Below are 20154 nucleotides of genomic sequence, written 5' to 3' on the forward strand. Positions count from 1 at the left end.
TCGCTCGCCCTTTCTGCCTCTGGCACTCTCTACCTTGGTAGCTTACCGAAAAACAACCACCGTAGGGCTTTTCTATATTTGTGAAAACTACTTCCAAGGAGATAATGGAGATGACGGGAGTTAGCTTTAATGTAACCATTTCCCCAGTGCAGCAGCAGGAACCCCAGCGAAGGCTCCGAGAGGATTGTACCATCCTCGGTGACATCAGAGGTGGGGCTGTCATCTTAGTATTATGCAGCATTTTCTCTGATTCGGGAATGACACATGTGAAACGAGATGGATGGTGTCCCTTTAAAAGAGTTTAATTCTTTGGTTATTTAAACAGAAAAGGAAAAAGCAAACATCATGTTGGAAAAACGCTATAGGAAGATAAAAATCCTGTTTTGCCAGTCCTTATCTCACTGCTAAATGACGCTGCCATCTAAAGTCACTTTATCGATGATTACATTACCATTCCTGTAATTAAATTAATATTTAATGGGTGGCTGATGTTACTTAGAAAAATGTGCCATGAAAAGATTCAAAGTCATTAACAGCTACTTTTAAATATGATGCCATAAACTTTTACATCACTAACAGTACCTTGGATGTATGCAATACCTTTTCAACACAATCTCAATAAAAATACTAAATGTAAAAACTAATAGTTTTGTAAATGAGAAAAGTGAGGTGAAAAATAGCAGAAGATGAATAGCATAATGTAATATTGGTCCTTAGTCTTGGTAATGGAGGTTAATAGAAACATTAAAAGTAACTCATCTTCTATAACTTAAATATTCTAATCAGTATAAAAAGCAGAGGCTGACAACAAAGCAATTGATGGTTATGTTCGTTCATGCCATATACATTTACTGAGTGTCTAATTAGGTGCTAGAAAATGTGTTAAGTTTAATTTGGAGTGTACCTTTCTGATAATTTAATTCGAATAGCAAATATTTATATAATGTTTACTATGTGTCAGGTACTTCACTAAGCAGCTTTGTCATATTAACTTATACCTTTTGACCAGCTGCCCTGTGGGATAGCTACCATAATTAACCCATTTTACAGAAAAACTGAAATATGTGATTTGCCCGAGATCCCATGGCTAACGCTGGCACAGGCAGGATCCAAACACAAGCACTCAGGCTGCAAAGTCCACCCTCTCGTCCACTAAGCTATGCTACCTCCTGAGGGTTTCCTTATCAAGTAAAAGAATTCTAAAGGAAGACTATAATTTTCAGCATTTAGAACCACAGCAAGCCCAAAATCGCCCAAATATAAGAGCACACAGGTAGAGAGTGCACCAGAGAAAGCATACCAGGACTGTGGAAATAACACCCAGGAGAAGTTTAGCACTCACTGCTCACGTGACCTTGGGCCAACAGCTTACAATCTCTCCGCTTTAGTTTTATTGTTTCTGAGCCACAGATTTTTAAATTACAGAGGAGTATAACAATGTTATTAAAGTACATGATTTAGACTTGTAATCTGGGTTCCATCACTTTCCAATTATGTCACGTTAAGCAAGTTATGTAACCTCTGAGGGGCTCAATTTCCTCACCTGAAGAAATGAGGATAACAATAGCATTCTGAGGGTCAAGTGAACTATGCATAGAAACATATAAAGTACTCAGATTAGCAACTAGTATACGTATAATAAAGTTCAACAATAATAGAATACATTTTATTATTGTATTATAATCATCATTACTTCTAGTGTTATTTTCATTTTACTATTTAGTGTTATTTTTTAACTAAAACTGCCAGCTTCCTCCCTTTTCACAAACCTCTCCAAGAAGAACTGTTACTTTTCCAGAGTTGGTTGGAAAATCAGGGAGGAAAACCTCTGATTGCTTCATGCAAACATTAATTAACCCATGAATCACCAATTACCTGTGAGATGTAAGCTGAAGCTGTTATGCACACCTTCCAAGACAGCTCCTCACAAGGGGAAAAACGGGGGCAGGTACCCTTTTGCCATCCCCAACCTCTTCCTCCCTCTGCCTGGAACACTGAAGGTGGCTAAAGCTGAAGCAGCCATCCTTAACTATAGGCATCCCATTAGCAAGGCAGACAAAACAGAAAGAGCCCCTAAACCCACAACAGGCCTTCATCGCTATCTTCTTCTATGGCAAAAGAGAAACAAACCTTTAGTTCAAGTATTTAAGTCAAGTTTTCTGTGATACGCAACTCTTCAGGATCCTAACTGGTACACGTTAAAGGCCACAATTTCCCCATAGTTTCAAAGGCTAACTTGAGGTCTGGGCTATTCATCACGACTTTTCTGTTACATCCTCTGCACCTGCATCCTGTCCAAACCCAAGTCAAAGTCAATGGATGACCCTGTGGGAAACAAGAAACAGCAAAATATACTCGCTTCCCAATACTCAGGACCTACTCTGTCTTATTACAAGCAGAATAACAAAGGCTTAAATGGGTGATACAACAGCATGTGAAATGCTCCCCCTCCATCTTTCTTGCTTCCAGTCTGTGACTAGGAGTCATTATTTCCAATCTGCATGCTACTAAGCTAATGTTAAAAGGAGAAGAAAAAATTCAAATACATGAGTGAGGGCACGTAATACAATTAGGGTCATTATAAAGGCTATGTAACTAAGATGGTCCCCTTAAACTGTAATTACTAGTGACCATGAGGAAATAAGTATGTCTCGACTACACAAATGTCTCATTTCCAAATGTCTAGCATGTCACATTAGGCTCTAATTAACACTACCTTTTACTGTCATGCTAAAACTCACCATTTCAAAAAGTAAAGCTCAAAAGTAAATTTGTTATATATTCTCGAGTCTCTCATGGGCACCGTCTCTAAAAATATATATACATACACATACAGAAACAGCACTCGAGTCCATAACTGGGTTGGCAGTGCCATCCTGAAGTCCTCAATTGTTTGTTTTTTTTATCCCTGAAATGTAATCTAATAAAGCAGACATTATCCTTGAAGGATAGACAATATCAATATTCAGAGGAAAGAACCATTAAAAATTCACAAACCAATACTGTTTATACCCTTTCTGTAAAATACAATAAATTGTTTTTCTAGAAATATTACTGACAGATTCAGCCAATCAAAAACAGCTAGATTTATAAAATGTGCTTTTTCATTAAAATTTAAAGAAATATTTTATAAATAAAAGTATACCCACCAACTGCAACCAATGTTTTTCAGTAAAGTATGAAATTTAAATGGTAAAATATTTTGAATGTTAACAAAGTCTGTATTGACATATCTTCTTATTTTCTGATTGATGCTCTGGCATTTGGGGCCTTAAACATGGAGAAACAGCCCCTCCCTGGGCTAGAAGCAAAGGACTCCCCTGAGAGCAGGCTTTTGATATACAAACCAACCAATCCAGAGTGAGACCCCCAACCTCCTTCATCAAGCTCTCTCACACTAAGCCAATATTCCTCATCTCTAAATCACCCGAGGGCCTGGTACTGGCCAACTAGGAACCCATCGACCCATGAAATTATAAAAACTATAGACCAGAATTCATAGAATCATCTACACTACGCAATCCTAAACTTATTCAGGTATCTACCCTGCCTTACTCATTCCTTCACACAAAAACCCCATTCAAGATTAGGCTATGCTCTCCCCAAGTCCCTCTGCTGCTGTGGGTACAAACCTCTTCTTTCATGACAATTATTCCAGTGTTTGTGTGTTTTACCATAACCAATTAAAACAAATCCCAGGTACAAATTTTATAAAGTTTTAAGAGAAATGAAAAATTATGCATTCATTAAGAACAAACTTTTCAATCAGTAATACCTCTCTAGATGTTAGGGTCACTAGCACTATCGGTCTGGTTTAGAAATGACAAGCTGTAGGTAACAAATTATTTGATAGAATGTGTTATTTCTCAAACATTTCAAACAAGGTAATACAAACGGGCAAGCAAATTAACTGTGGTCCAATTGAGTATGAGATTTTAGAATTAAAATTTTTTTAAATATATATGTTTTTAGGATGTAACTCAAATAAATAGCTTCTCATAAAGTTTTATTATGTTAATTTTGAACATACATGAAATCACATATACATAAAACCATAAAAATACTTGCTTTTCTTCACTTATATTTCAGGGAGTTATTTCATTCAAGCTTTTCACATACATACAATTTGCTACCACTAGGATCTCATTTTGAGTTATATTACATCTTCAGTTCTGTCTTAAGTGGAGATACAGAAATTTTTAAATCTGCGTGATGCTGTAACTGAAAATTCTATCATAATCCACAATACCCATCCGCTGTCGCTGATTTCCACACTGTAACCACTTAATGCATGACCTTTAAAAGTCATCTTTAAACAGATGGTTTACAGTGACAACTCTAGGATCACTTACAACTAAGATCATTTGCCCAGGAATAATTACTAAAAGTGTGTTACATTTGTTTTCTCCCTCTTTTTTAAACCCGTTTTAGCGATCTCCGAAAGCATCCCAACTAGCATTATCTGTAGCTATTTCAAGCTAATGTGTTGTCTCCAAAAAGTGCTTTGTTATTCAAAATAATCAAAACATCCCTAATACAGACAGAATCAGGAAGAATGTGAACATAAGGCCACTGCTCCTTTTCTGATAATTTTTGAGGAAAACATCTTTGCCTTAATTCAGGGGTTTAGAGATTATTAACTCCTTTTTACATATGAAGAACGTAGATAATTTCAGCCACCTGGCTAACACACAATTAGAAGATAAGGAGACTAAAACTAAAAAAAAAGGGAAGAAGAGGGTATTTAGTTGGTAGCCCAAATGTGAGTTTACAGAAGACCAAAAAAAAAAAAAAGGAAACAAATACCGGTATTTCATATTGGATTGTACTTCATTCCTGTCTTTTATTCTTGCATAGCTTGGGAATTTAAACTTTTTTCCAGTGTTAACTGTTTATATTAACTTATTTACAATAATACTTATTATATTTTATTAATATAAACCATGCAAATAGTTTTAATGAACATACAATATGCCATTTAGGAATATAATTTAGTTATTGTTGAATAGTCTGGTTATTTCCAATATTATCTTAGGCAGAGTCCTATAATGACAACTGGCTAATTAATATTATTCAGAATGTAATAAAAAATATAAGCCCCACTGACCTAAATGAAGCCAACCACGAATTCAGTGATTTCTATCCTTTTTGTCCACTGCTTTATCCCATGTCACTGAGATGCCCAGGAAGCACAAATGTCAAACTATAAGGTCAGGTAGAGATGACATAAAATGCGGGTTGCATATGATGGGCAAGGAGAATATTTATGGCCAGTGGGAAACTGCCTTCTTCGTATATGGAGTCCAGAATAAAACCAGAATCGAAGGGCACCTGGACAGCGATGGAGGAGAAGAAAAGCAGAGTCCTGGGCTAAAGGGGTTACCTGAGGGGGCCTTATCCACAGTCAAAGGTAAAACGGGAAAGCAAAATCTAGGAGGAGCTGAATCTTCCTCAAAATAAAAAAGTCAGTAAGTATCCAAATGGCATTTAAGTGGGCAACGGAAGCTCGCCAGAAGGGCTCTATAAACCGCACTCATCAAACTGATTTCTGGCTTTAGTTAAATTAGGGTTATAATTCTCGACGCTATAAACCCCTTCATTTATTTGCTGTTTGTTCTCATTTTCTTTCAGTAAGAGATTCTGTTTAAAAACTCCCATCTGGTATCAACTATGTTAGAGTAGAAGGTAACATTCCCCCTCTCTGTAGGGATCAATAACGCCATGGTGTGCTCGATGGCAGGGAAGCAGGCCCAGGGCTACAAGGTCTCACAATGAAGTTCATGAACTTGTTGCAGTGACATTGCCTCTAACCTTTTTTGATACCAGAGGGATTATTCATTAGGAATTTGTATCAATTGGACAGTTAACCAAGTTTACTATTTGGAAGTGCTGAAAAGGCTGCGTGAAAAAGTTAGACGACCTGAACTTTTCGTCACCAATTCATGGCTCTTGTATTATGACAATGCACCAGCTCACACAGCACTGTCTGTGAGGGAGTTTTTAGCCAGTAAACAAATAACTGTATTGGAACACCCTTCCTACTCACCTGATCTGGCCCCCAATGACTTCTTTCTGTACCCGAAGATAAAGGAAATATTGAAAGGAAGACATTTTGATGACAGTCAGGACATCAAGGGTAATACGATGACAGTTCTGATGGCCATTTCAGAAAGAGTTCCAAAATTGCTTTGAAGCGTGGACTAGGTGCTGGCGTCAGTGCACAGCTTCCCAAGGGGAGTACTTCAAAGATGACCCTAGTGATATTCAGTAATAAGGTACGTAGCACTTTTTCTAGGATGAGTTCGTGAACTTAATTGTCCAACCTCATAGTCTAGACCCAGCCCCATTAGCAGAGCACAGTCTGATTAGCCAAGGGATGGATGGAAGGGTAAAGGATTTCCTTTAGAATCTCTCTCCCATTAGCTTTTGTGGCATGCTGTCCTGGTTGTGGTTCTACCTCTTCTGTCATTGTGCTGTCTCCTTGGCTTGTGGCACTTCTGCCCTTTCATTATAGGTAGTACCAACAATCGATCAGTTCTCAGCTCACTGCCCTTCTCACTTAGTATTCTTTGCCTTCCAAAATGCAAGAGCTTGGAAGAAATATCTATCATGCAACAGACAAACCGGTAAGGGGGCAAAAGTATTTTAAATGAGCTAATGCACATAAAGTGCTTGGTGTCTGGCATATAGAAGATAATTAGTAAGAACTAGCTGGTATTACTGGTCCTACTTGGAATCAGCCTTTGCTAGATTACTTATCATGTGATTTGGGCAAGTAATTTTACCTTTCTGAGCCTCAGGTCTCACCTATTACTTTTAAATATCTCATTGAAAGTCACCTTGTTTTTCTAACCTTTTGTATTCACTAAAATAAAAACTTGCAATTAATTTTGATTCATGATTTGAACCCTTAATAAATATAAGCACACAAGACGTTTACCTCACAGGATTGTGGTAAGATTAAAATGAGAAAGGTGACAGGAAAAAGTAAGTGAAAAATACAAAATGGTATTTGAAAGCAAAGCTCTACACTGATAGATTCCACATGTGCAGACCTGACATCTTTCCTGAGCTCCAGTCCACCTCCCACTTCTGCTGAGTGGGAAAGACTCAGAAGGGGGAGACTACTGCATGTGAAAGGGAAAGATGTAAACGCCTTAGTCAATTCAGAAGAAACTATGTACCTGTGTACATCGGCCAGTCCAGACATCTTGGCCAGGGGTCTCGAGTTGGACCGCAGTAACAGAACAAGGAACGAAAGCAAGATAACTCTAGACCAGTTTGTATCCTTTTAAGGATTAATACAAGAGTGAAGGAAGCCAAACACAAAAGGAGTCGTACCACGTAGAGTTAAAGTTCTCCAGGCTACATTCTTATCTTCCCAAAAGGATCCCTCAATTTATAATAATGACAACATATGAGAAACTTATGATGATGACAACATAATGAGAAAAAAATACAAAGGGAACCCCAGCTAGAAGCAACTCACATATCATCTAGTTAGCTTGCATTGGGGGAGGTTCCAGGAGTCAAGAAGGTAGGTTTGTCTCATGCTAAGAATGGAAGGGAAGAATCTGAGTTTTCTATGACAGGCTAACTAGAGCCAATAAGCTTGAGAGAGCCTCTGGGTACTCTGCCCTGTGCTTCTCCCACAGACGGTGGTCAAGTCACTGCCAGGAATCAACCATGCGTTGCATACCCACATTATTTCCCCATGCCAACCCATTGTCTTCACTCTTTGAAAGGCACTCCCAGGAAGAAGGAAACTTGGACTGAGGAAACAGATTCTCTCTTCCCTGGGATCCAATATGGAGTGTGAGCAACTACAGGCAGCCTGCTCTCTGACCTGTGCCTACCACCCCTCAAAGTTGGGTCTGCCCAGAGAAGCAGAGAAAAAGCAGAATCAACCATTTCTAACTATCTGACAGATGTCTCATGTTACACATTCAACATGTCAAAACCATAGTGATTACCTTCCCTGAAAAAGTAGCTCCTGGGAGAGAATTCCTATTTCAGATGCATCGTTAACCTCTCCCGTCACCTTAGTGCCATACATTTAGGGTCCTCACGTTTCCCTGTGTCTTTAGTCTCCAAGACCATTATTATTCTCTTAAAGTCATACGTCTGTTCCTTCATTTATGTATTTATATTACTATCTCTTCTCCAAAGCAGGTACTATGGCTTTAGGAATTAACTACTGGTCCTAAGCAGCCTACCCCACCTCAGTCTGGATTCACATCCTCCAATGTATGTTCAGCAACTTTGTTATGTTTATCTTCCTAAAACTCTTTTCTGATGGCACTGTTACCCGGTCCATTATGTGACTCCCCTTCCCCCAAATAAAACAAAACAGAAATTATAAATGGATCCCCAATGTAACTAAATGAAAGCTGTAATTCTCTAACTCAGGAGTCAGAAAACTTTTTCTGTAAAAGACCAAACAGTAAGTATTTTAAGCTTCATGGTCCATAAGGTCTCCACGCAAATACGCAACTCAATTCTGCCAGTATAACAAAAGCAGCCACAGACAACAGTAAATTCTCCCGCGGCTGTGTTCCAATGAAACATTGGCTACTAAGACAAGAGACGAGTAGGATGTGCCCAAGGGCCATAGTTTGCCAACCCCGGCTTTACCTCATCACTCAAGACCCTTAGCAATCTGGCTACTAACTCTTACCTACTGCTATTTTGATGGCACTCTGTATTGGGGTTTTCTTTTTAAGTATAACAAACACATACTATATAAAATTAAGAATGCTGTAAGAAAAGTACTAGCTTTACAAATTAAAATACTGAGGACAGAGTGGGTAAGCAGCTTCTAGCTAGGACTGGGAGCCAGGGAGAGATCCACTGTCTAATGCTGCCTCACCTTGGTCACCTCAGTGTCCCTCTAAGTGACACGATCCCCTTTGGACCTTTGGTCACATAGTTGTTCCTTCCTTTCCAACCACATCTTACTCATCTCTCAAGTCCCCACACTTCTCAATGAGGTCCTTCGTGCCTGACTTACCTCACAGTGACTGCTCCCTTCCTTTTACTCTTAAAACATATATTGTCTGTACTTTTCTTTGAGTCCTTACATATTCATGATTTTATACTGTCTTCCCTACTTACTTTTAATCTTACCTTTCTATATCCTCAACAACTACCATTGTGTTCAGAAGTTAAAAGGTATTCATGAACTCTTTACTAGGCCAGTAAAGAGTCACTTACAAGGCAATCCATGGTTATATGAACCTGAAACAATTTTCACCACTCCCCATAGTTATGAGGACTGTATTATAGCAAGTGGTCTCTGTAAAGTAAATATATCAATTCTTTAAATGGAAAAAAAGAATCTAAGAGTATACTTCGATCCCTTTGGCCTTTCCAGTATGAGGTACATCTTGCAAAAACAATTATGACAATATAGATTCAGTAACTGAACTACTTAAAAGAGATTATTTTATCGTAAACATCTTATTGGTGTAGGGTAATAGCTGTATTTGTAGGACTAGGAATATATAATCCTTAAACTGATTTTCCTGTTACCCATGTATAAGAGAAGTGGTCCGAACTTTTTTTGGCATTATGCATCTCTTTAAGAAAGCTATGGACCCTTACCCCACCCCCCAATAACAAACATCCACAGAGATATTTGTAATAAATTTGCATACAATTTCTGGGGGCTCACAGACCCCCAGAATTCTGCCTTAAAGGGTCTCATGTTAGGCACTCACAGATCTCACTCACCTAAGAAATTTTCCTTTTAATTCAAATCATTCAAAGAAATTTCAACGCACCAAAAGTATCTAGCAGTAAATTTTTTTGTACATTTTCACAGAACAAATGATTACACCCAAATTAGAAGATGTCAAAAATCATAAACAGTGGAAATAGAGAAGTTTGTAGGCAGGAGCAAATGGGTGGGAGGAGAGAGGAGAAATATCACCAATGACTTACAGATTTCAATTTCATTTCATGGCCTAGAGATATGGCCTAGAGATACCTCTGTGTGTGAGAAGCATAGGTTTTCTACGGGCAGCATATGTTACTGCTAAAAGGCAAACATCAAAGTGGCAGCTCCATATCCTACAACAACTCAAGCCAAGAAAAATCAGCAGGAGCAACTAATTGTAAAATATCTCTTTAAATCTCAAATTTGGAGATAAAAATAAGTTCCTAAGCTAAATACCAGTGGAGTAACACCCTGTGACTACAACAGCAGGTAAATGACACACACAATATTAATGACACATAGTTGCTGAATTTTAATTTCCTTGCATTGAATCTTTTTTATAAGATGAATTTGTTACACGCATTGCTAAATAGGATTTAATTTTCATGTCTTTTGCACTCAGCACACGAGAATGAGAACAAGATACCACAAAAATCTAAATTTTAAGATTCAATATAAAGTGGTTAAAGTCAAATTACCTGTGGAAGTAACCCATTCTGAATACAATAGGTAAGTTGATGAATGTGGAATTTTCAGAACAGCCAAATTCCAATCAAGGTAACCAGGTGTAGTCTCAGTCTCATTAAGTGAAAGAAAAATCTGTCAATTAGTGCCTTTCAGGATGACTGGTTCAATAATAGCAGAAGACGCTAAGGTACGGTGAGGGGCCCTCAAAGAAAGAGGTAGTCCGTCAAACTGACTTCATTAAATAAAAAGGAATTAAATAAAGCTTCTTAGGACATGCTCTTCTAAATGCAACACTCTGAGCTGATGTCAAAGGCCTTCCATGATCAAACCCTAATGCGTTTCTCTACCTGAGTCAATATTCTACTGTTCACCAAAACATCACTCTCATCTTCTTCTAGAACAAAATATTCCCCCATTCTTTCCATATGTTAAAATACCTATCGCTCAAGACACAGAATACATGAGCATCCCTCTAAGAAGCTTCTGATTACGCCTTCACACCCTGCCGTGTTCTCTCCTCCCTGTATACAACGATGACCCCATAGCCCGATCTCCCATGCTGCTCCCATATCAACAGCCTGTCTCCTGAGAGAGCGGATGTCTGTCTGCTGGCAGGAGCTTAACATGGAATTAGTTATCTGTTCATGAGATTTATACCAATTATCTGGCACTTAATTACACATCATCTTCTATTTAATGGCTCCTAGTAGGAACGTTGTCTTGCTTGTAAGTTCGTATTTTATAGGCAGTGATTAGCAGTACTGGGTACAGAGCAAATACTCAATATTAGTAGGCATTAAATGTATTAAAGAAAAGAAACAAGTCCTGCCCTCTCTCTCTCTCTCTCTTTTTTTTTTAGAAAATAAAAAAACTAGATACAAGAACCCAAACTATACAAATCTCTGTTCCCAACAAATTCAGGGGAACCTGACACCACAACAAGAGTCTACACATTTTTCCCTTAAGTACAAAATTAAAACAAGGTTTCAGTCTTTTTTTCTTTTTTTAATTCTATTCGCTTACACCAGGACTAACTTGAAGGTCACCATGCCAGTTGTTCCAAGGATCACTAACGGGGTCATATTTTAGATATTTAACAATCCATCATCAAAAGAGTGAGCTCTCTAAATTGTATTTTCCTAGTATAGTGAGTTTTGCATTGAGCCATCCCTACTCATGTGCGAAGCCCCTCCTTTGAACCAACAGAATCCGTTTTATAAAATAGTTTGCAAAGTTCCTGATGTACTAAGACAAAAGTTATATATACTTTAAGATTTGACCCCGGCCTTCTTTATTAACACCGTTGTCTTACCAAGTGAACTAACACTGACTGGATACTTCAATATACAAACAGCAGAGGCACAACAAGGAAAAACATTATTGGGGAAAGGCACACATAATGTAGCTATGGATAAAAGGATGCTTAGTCTTGCTCTCTGGTTTGTGTCTTGCCAGAGAACCTTCTCTCATTCGACAAGCTGAAAGCAAATAGAAATTTTAATTTATGTTTCAGTATTTCAATGCATGTTTTAGGCCTATCATATCCCTGGCATTATAATTTTCCTCTGCTGAGCGGTGAGGGGTTGGGTTATTGGAAGTTACGCTGCAAAAAAAAGGGGCAGACTGGGTGCCCCAAGTATAACGGGTAAAGAATTCAGACATCTCAGTGTCCTGAGACACAGAGGACTGCCTCATCAAGTTTGCTTTCCACCGGATTTAATGGCCCTAATGCCACCGATGGAAAGGAACATGCACTAAATAATGCGATGCCTCAGGCCATATTTTCTTTCCCTTTCAAAAGAAAACTACAAGAAGCTACTGTGCTGCATCAATATCTATCAAGAAATAATGAGCTAGAAGGGTCCGAGGAAATCATATAATTTTTAAAATAAAACTTTAAGCAGAGAAATTGTGCCTTCAAATGATGTCTGACACAGAAGTCCAATATGGAAAACAGATAGAAGAGAGCATGCCGTTGGCTAATTGGGGTGGGGCAGGGACTCATCCCACCACCTCCTCATTCCCCAACCCTCAGGAAGACATGAAGACTTAAAGATTTTAAAAAGTAAAGTCAGAAAAGTTAAACAGTTTATTCAGTATCATACTACCAATTGATGACAAAGTCAGAATCACAGCCCCCTTTCACGTGATGTTAGTAGACCAGCAACTGGGGCAGAGTGGGACCTCGCTCTGATTCTTTGTAAGGCTGTAACATGTGAGTATGGTGGGAAGACTGAGGTCCTGAAGTCACTCTCAGGTTAGCATGCCAGTTCCATGACTTACGTGCCGTGTAACCTGAGGTTCAATTAGTTAAATCTCAGTGAGTCTCATCTATGAAGTAAATGTGGCAGGGAGAGGGGGGAATTAGTATCAGAGGATTCTTCTGACATTTGAAGAATAACTAATACAAAAATTTCCTAGCAGAGTATCTGTTACATAATGTGTGAAGATGTTCGCTTCCACTTGTGTTATCTGATAGAAGATGGAATCTTTATCCTTGCTTTCCAAATAGCATTTTAATTATTTTAGAACTCACATGTCAAGAAGATTATATAAAATATATACTATATATGTACAGAGACACAGGGTAGTAGATACAAAAATACACACATTCACACACACACACACACACACTCACACACACACACACTTCCTAGTCAATGTTATGACAATTAAGCAGAGAACTCAGGATTAAACCAAAAAATTAAGAAAAATAGCTTACTCTTGCTGTCATTCTATACCATAATACAGAGCAAAACAAATGCAACAACTAAAAATCTATCAGTTAAGACACAGCCAGTTTAGGACCTTCAATATTTGTCTTTCGATGATTACATCTACAATAATACCTATTTCTTCAGAAGTTGCTACACAATTTATATATGAGAAAAGAAATACTCCAGACTGGTTTTCATACAGTATTTTAATGCATCTTGTATTCAAGCATTATTATCAGAGGACTACCAAAATGTCCATCTGAGAGTATCACTGATTACCGTTTCTATTTCAAAAACTTAAGTGTTTTTTCTATGAAAATTCCAAATCTTTCATTTTATAACATCATAATGAGATTAGGATACAAGTTTAAGGCACATTTGTAGACCACTGGAATTTTTATAAACTTACAGATTAGATTAAGCAGAAAGAACAAAAGCACATTAACTGACCTCCAAAACAAATCTGAAAGAAATCTGCCAGCAGGAAAAAACAAACACTTGAGAATTTGAGAACTGCTACTAAAATGTGTTACAGACGCTGCACGCCAGAGGGCAGTGTTGTTTAACTATTAACAAAACTCGGTGAATAATTTAGAACTCTGGAATAAAATTTTATACTTTTAAAAGACTTCTTTCCAAGCTTTCAGGAACACACACACACACACACACACACACACACACACACACACACACACTCATTGAAGCAAAACCTAAAATCTGCCATTAGGTATCTGTAATTAGGTTAAAATGGTATCACAAAAGATGGGTCTACTTTTCAATATCATTTTGTGCCTGTGAACTTATCATACCCCAGGGGTAGGGTGATCCTAAAAGGAACAAAGACTCGCACGTCTAGTACCCTCTGACCAAGGCGGCTGCGGTTCTCACCAACCCCTCACCCTCACTGGCAGCCTGATGCTACATCTCAAAGAAGGTGGTGAACAGCAGCAGTTGGGGCCCTAACATTTCATCACATATTTTAAACCATTTCATGATGCACAGGGCACACTGGTACTTGTAGTAAATATCTACTCCACTATGCCCATAAAAACATTCTCACTGAGCAGTAAATATACACAGAATTTTAGCTTAAGCGATTTAGTTAGTCCTTTTATAATGACAAAAGCCCAAAGTGGGCTGCCAATGGGTAAGGACACAGGGTGTGTAGACTTCACTCCTAGAAATCATTTAGGGAAACAGCAACCATCTACCCTGAGTAATGTTAATAGCCACGTGATCGTTTTTAGGTTTAATCTAAACATTTAATACGTACACACGCATGCATTTTATATACAGAGATCTCTACATACATACATACACACACACACACACACACACACACACACACACACACAATCTCTACTCTGTTGCATTCAATTACCTCCTAACTGCTAGACACTTCAGTCTTTATCTGACTGGACTTATCTGTGGCATGTCTCTGCAATTACTCCCTTCTTATTAAAATCCTTTTTCTCTTGTTTCCCAAATATCTTCCTGTTCTGATTTTCCTTCTGTCTTTCAGCTGATCTTGGTGAATTTCTTTGAAACGCTACCCTTTCAGTTTGCCCTTTAAATATTTTTCTTCGTCATGGTGCCATCTTCAGTCTTCTTTTCCTTTTGCACACGTTTCCTGGACAATCATATCCACTTCCCAAATCTCTTCTCTCAGGCCCCCACCTGTATGCCCACCTGCCACTGGGTATCTTCATCTGACTGGGCCACATGCATCTCCAACTCAACATGTCCAACAGGTCGTCATTCTTCCCACCTGCAAATCTGCCCTTTCTTTAAACCTGTACCATCCATCCAGCTGCCCAGAGCAGAAACCACCCTCAGTGCCTCCCCGCTTCCTTCCCACGCCCTGTCAGTTGCCAAGTGCAGCACCTCCAGCTCTGCAGCACGTCTCTTCTTCCCTGTCTCCGCGTCCGCAGTCCCCTCGTCATCACGAGTGCCTTGTTCTCCTGCAGTCCGCCAGGAGGCACAGGCACAGGTGGCTGAACCCGCTTGTCTGCTTCTCCTCCTCTTAGTAACAGAACTCCCAATTTTCAGCATGGCCACTTGAAATACAGATTACGTTTTCGGCCTTTCCCCTGCGGCTAGCTGTGGCCATGGCCCTATATTATAAACGAGCTGTAACTGAAAGCCTTCTGTGGTAATTTTTCCAAAAACATCCTTACATTACAGACAGCACCTCCCTGTTGCCCCTCTGATTCTCCTCTTCCTCCTTCCTGCTCTCAGGAATGTGACTAGAGCTCAAGCGACCACATCAGAAGATGAGAAATGTTCAAAGGATGGCGACCTGACAGCCCAGCGGAGTGAGGGGCATCCGACAGTGTGGGACCTCCAGCCAAGCTCCGAATCACATATCTGGATTCCTTCCATGGAATAGAAGAGTAAACTTTGATTTTATTTTGTTGAAACTACTGAAGTATGTGAGTGCGTGTGCGTGTGTGCGCACATGGACCTTCCTAACGAGGTACGCTGCCTCCAATCTCACCTTTCCATAACTTCAACCCAATCTATACACTGCTTCCAGACTGATTTCCTAAATCCCAAATGGGAAGAGTCAATCCACTATTTTTTAAAAATCAATAAAATGCATACTCCGTGGCTGGCGTGGTATATAAGACTATGGCATATAAGCCTATAACCTGGTCTTCGCCGGCGCTGAGCCTCCTCCCTCATTCCCGCCCTGCTGACACCAGCTGCTCAGAACAAGCCATGGATTTCACAGCAGCACATCTTTACATATGTGTCTGCCACTGTCTGAAACATCCTTCTTCCCAGCACCCATCCCACCTGGCCCTCAAATCTCTGCTCAGACACTCATCTCCTTTAGGAAGCGTTCCCTCCAGCCTAACTTAGGTGTGCCTCCCTGTTCTCACTTCTCCTAGAGCAGGGAGCATACTCTGTTGGAGTCACCATATTACTTGTCTGTTCCCCCGAGCAGACTTCACAATCTGACTGTAAGCTTTCTCTCTGTATCTCCAGTCTAGCAACTATCGATATTCATAGTATGCTGAAAAAGGAAACACCCTGAGGAGTGCCTTCACTTGTCTTGAAGAAAGTTTTTGGCGTCTGATACCCAACATAAATGAAAACCCAGGCCTCTTGATTCTTTGCCCAGGCCTGTTTCCAGTACATCAGCACTTCCCCAAATCTGTTCCAATAACATCCGTGTAAGGAATGTTAATAATGTTCGTAACGTGTGGGTTTCCAGTCACCCCAGACAACTTTCAGTTCCACGAACCTGTCAAACTGCCCCCTTCACCCGTGAAGTCCCCGCCTCCCCCACCCCATTGGGCATCGTCCTACCTCAGCCTGTGGTTCCCACCATTCCACCCTTAGAGCCCAGCGCCAGCTCCTACCTGGGGACGACTCCCCATGCTCTCAGCACTTTCAATAATCCTCTAACATTTGGCTGAAGATGACCCTTAAACTCGCCCATCTCTATAATCTCCTTTCTAAAATTAGGTTTTGCCTCTCAAAACTTTCCAGCATTTGTCCCCTTTCTTCATGATTTTCAAAAAATTCCTAGAGTGCATCTATACCTTATCTGTAAATGTGCTCAGCTTCTTAGGACATAATCCCTCAGAGGTTAAGTTCACGGAACAGGAAGAAGGTGAGCTCCTCTGGGGCTTCGGCTTCTCGGCGGTGTTTGTTTTACTGTTTCCAACACGGCACCTGCTCTCCACGACAGAGCAAGCCCAACCAAGCAGGAGTTCCACACGTCCACCTTGTCTCAGAAAACTCTTACCGTCCATGGCCTTAGAAGGGGGCCCAGCTTTTGCTCATTCTCCATCATTGCCAGACACCCACAGGTATCGCACCTACCCCTGAAGGGCAGGACAGTTCACCAGGCTGGCCACACTCTGCCTGGGTCGGAATCATCTGGGGAACTCATTACAGTGATAGATTTTTGGGTCACACACCAAAATCAGAATTACTACAGTGAGGTTCAGAAACCTGATTTGTTTTCTCACTTTATTGAGGTATAACTGTCAAATCTATAAGATTTTGAAGTATACACGATGATGGTTTGATAGACATATACACTGTGAAAGGAAGAATCCAATTTTTTAACGAGTATCCCAAGCATGTGTCAATACATCTCTGCTAGCAAGGCAGGTGACCGGAAACTGTCACCTGCAGCCGGAAGCAGATACTTTGGTTCACCCTAGCGTGCAGTGCAAACAATAGCATTTTCTAAGTATGCCACGAAGTGGGAAAGGTTCACAGGGTTCCAAGAACTGCCTACAGAACTATTAAATTAGTATTCCTAGGGGAGGTTCACAACAGTCATTTTCAAAACTTCCATAGGTCAATCTAACGTTCTTTAAAATATTTATTTTCAACTCTTTAAGAGCAAACATGTACTTTTATATCAAATATTTTGCAATGCCTCCTTTATTATCCTAAAGTGAAATTCATAACACAATCTGCCTAAATATAAAATTCAAAACAATCAACATAATGATGCACTAAGTGTGGTACGTTCAGTAGCTTACTAAATGTAATACAAAGGAGAAGTAAAATTAAAATGATTTTCATTATGTAAATGCTCACGGTAGTCAGACACTTGCTTGTACCTAAATGCAGAATCACCCCGAAAGCAAGGCTCCAGTGTAGACTGACACAGGTGTGCTGAGTTGGTGACTCGACAATAGCAGGAGCACTGCCTCGTGGGACGTATTTTTAAATGGTGAACAGTTTTTAGTAAATTTCCTAACAAAACAAAGTACCGTACTACCCTAATCCACAATTTCACTTTCCACAGTTTCAGTTACCTGCAATCAACCATGGTATAAACATTCAATGGAAAATTTCAGAAATAAACAACTCATAAATTTTAAATTGTGCACCGTTCTGAGTAGTGTGATGAAATCTTGTGCTGTCCTGCTCTATCCTGCCCGGGATGTGAATCAACCCTTTACTTCCTCTCAGTATACACTTCTCCCCTCTGCGTACACTTCTCCCCTCTGTGTACGCTTCTCCCCACCCCGATCCCCACCCCCAATAGTCACTTAGGAGCCCTCTAGGCTATCAGATCAATTGTCTGGATATCCCAGTGCTTGCGTTCAAGTAACCCTTATTTTACTTAATAGTGTCCCGCTCACCTCACTTTATCTCATCACATAGGCACTTTATCATCTCACATCACCACAAGAAGGATGAGTATCGTATAATAAAGTATTTTAAACAAGCAAAACAAAAACAGACGCATAGAAACAGAGACCAAAGGGATGGTTATCAAAATGGAAGGGGTGGGGAGAAGGTGAAAAGGGGAAAGGGAACACAGTCGATAATACTGTAATAAGTTTACACAGTAGTAGATGACTACTAGAATTAATGGGGTGATCACGTTATAATGTATACAGATGCTGAATCACTATATCGCACACCTGAACGAATGTAACCAATATAAGACTGTACACCTGAAATCTATGTAATTTTACTAACAATTGTCACCCCAATAAATTTAAAAAAAAAGACTGTATACCAACTATACTTAAATAAAAATTTTTTAAAATAGTCACTTTAACATCAAAAAAACGTATTTTGTGAGATCACATAACTATTATTACAATATACTGTTATAATGTTCTATTTTATTATTAGTGGTTGTTAATCTCTTAGTGTGCCTACATTTATTAAACTTTATCATAGATATGTACGTATAGGAAAAAACGTAGTATTTATAGAGCACAATACTACCTGTGGTTTCAGGCATTCTCTGGGGTTCTTGGAACATGTGCCCCTAGGATAAGTGGGGGGCTATTGTAAAATCTTCCCTTGATTCACATGGTAATTACAGTCCTAGAAAATTCACTGATACTTAAAACCATGCAAAAGCCATTTGGTTTATATATCCTAAGTCCAGATCATTAGAAACATGTTTTTCCCTACATGAAGGTACAAGAAGACATTCAAAGCCGTGCAGCACGCGGCACAATTCTTCCTTGTGTGGTACTGTCGCACGTACTATAAAATACCTTGCATCCCTGGCACTTACCTATTAAAGGCAAATAGCCAACCCTCACCGCCAGTCACATGACAATTAAAAACATTCCCAAAGATTTCCAAAACCAACCCCTGCTTTCAAACAACCAATCAACCTCCCCAAGAATAAGAATAGAGGCACTTGTGTCAGGCTGCAATATTATTTTAACCCTATGCTGCTATCTTACATTACAGTGACTCCAGAATCTCTGCCTGATTCTACCTATACAATAATTTTTTTCAAAACAAATATTTACATAAATATGAGCAGAACAGAAACTGCTGATGAAATGCCACATAAATGGACAACCATCACAAATATGAGAAACCTTCATAAATTCCTGAAAAACTAAGTACACTGTCTTTTTTTTTATAATCAAATAATGTTTTCCTATTGACATGACATTTTAATTTCAGAGATGTTCTCTCATTTGTCTGATTGATCTTCAATTGGCAGTGGTTCTTAAGTACTTCGGCTCTGAATGTCAGTAAAATATATCAAGCTATAGTTCAAACGTATTATAGGATTCCACAATAAATCCTTTTAATATTAAGATGGCTTATAAATAGCTCAAGTAATTACCTTTTAAAATAACAGTAGTTCTTAAGCCTGTATATGCAACACAATCACTATCTGCAGAGCTGCTTAAAAACTGAGAACTGCCTGGGTCCCTTGCCCACAGATTCTGATTGTACAGGACTGGAGAAGATGGGGCCCAAGAATCTTTATTTTTTTCAAAAGGTCGGCAAGTGGTTCTCCTGATGGCAGGGGTAGATCCGGTTTGTGGCTCCTGAAACTTACACAATTTGGGCGCTCTCTTTAAGAGAAAGCAGAAAAACTTGCTAGCTCTCACAAAGCCTTGGAAAAGTCCCATGCATTAGCTGCACTGTACATCCACCTTTGGATACTAGTCAGGGTTGCAAAGTGTGACATAATAAGAATCATTGTTGGAAAACATAACTAAAAGTGTAAATTCATATACTAGAATGACTTTAAAGCTGAGGCCACAAGCCCAAATGCCTACAAGCTTC

General features: G+C 39.3%; 1 protein-coding gene across 2 annotated transcripts in view; it reads right to left on the bottom strand.

Moving 5' to 3' along the window:
* Window positions 1-20154, bottom strand: part of PSD3 (pleckstrin and Sec7 domain containing 3) — a 521794-nt gene that overhangs the window by 279792 nt on the left and 221848 nt on the right. The gene's annotated exons all lie outside the window — the stretch shown is intronic.

Source organism: Rhinolophus ferrumequinum, chromosome 4 (genome assembly GCF_004115265.2).
Source record: "Rhinolophus ferrumequinum isolate MPI-CBG mRhiFer1 chromosome 4, mRhiFer1_v1.p, whole genome shotgun sequence".
In the NCBI taxonomy this organism is placed as follows: domain Eukaryota; kingdom Metazoa; phylum Chordata; class Mammalia; order Chiroptera; family Rhinolophidae; genus Rhinolophus; species Rhinolophus ferrumequinum.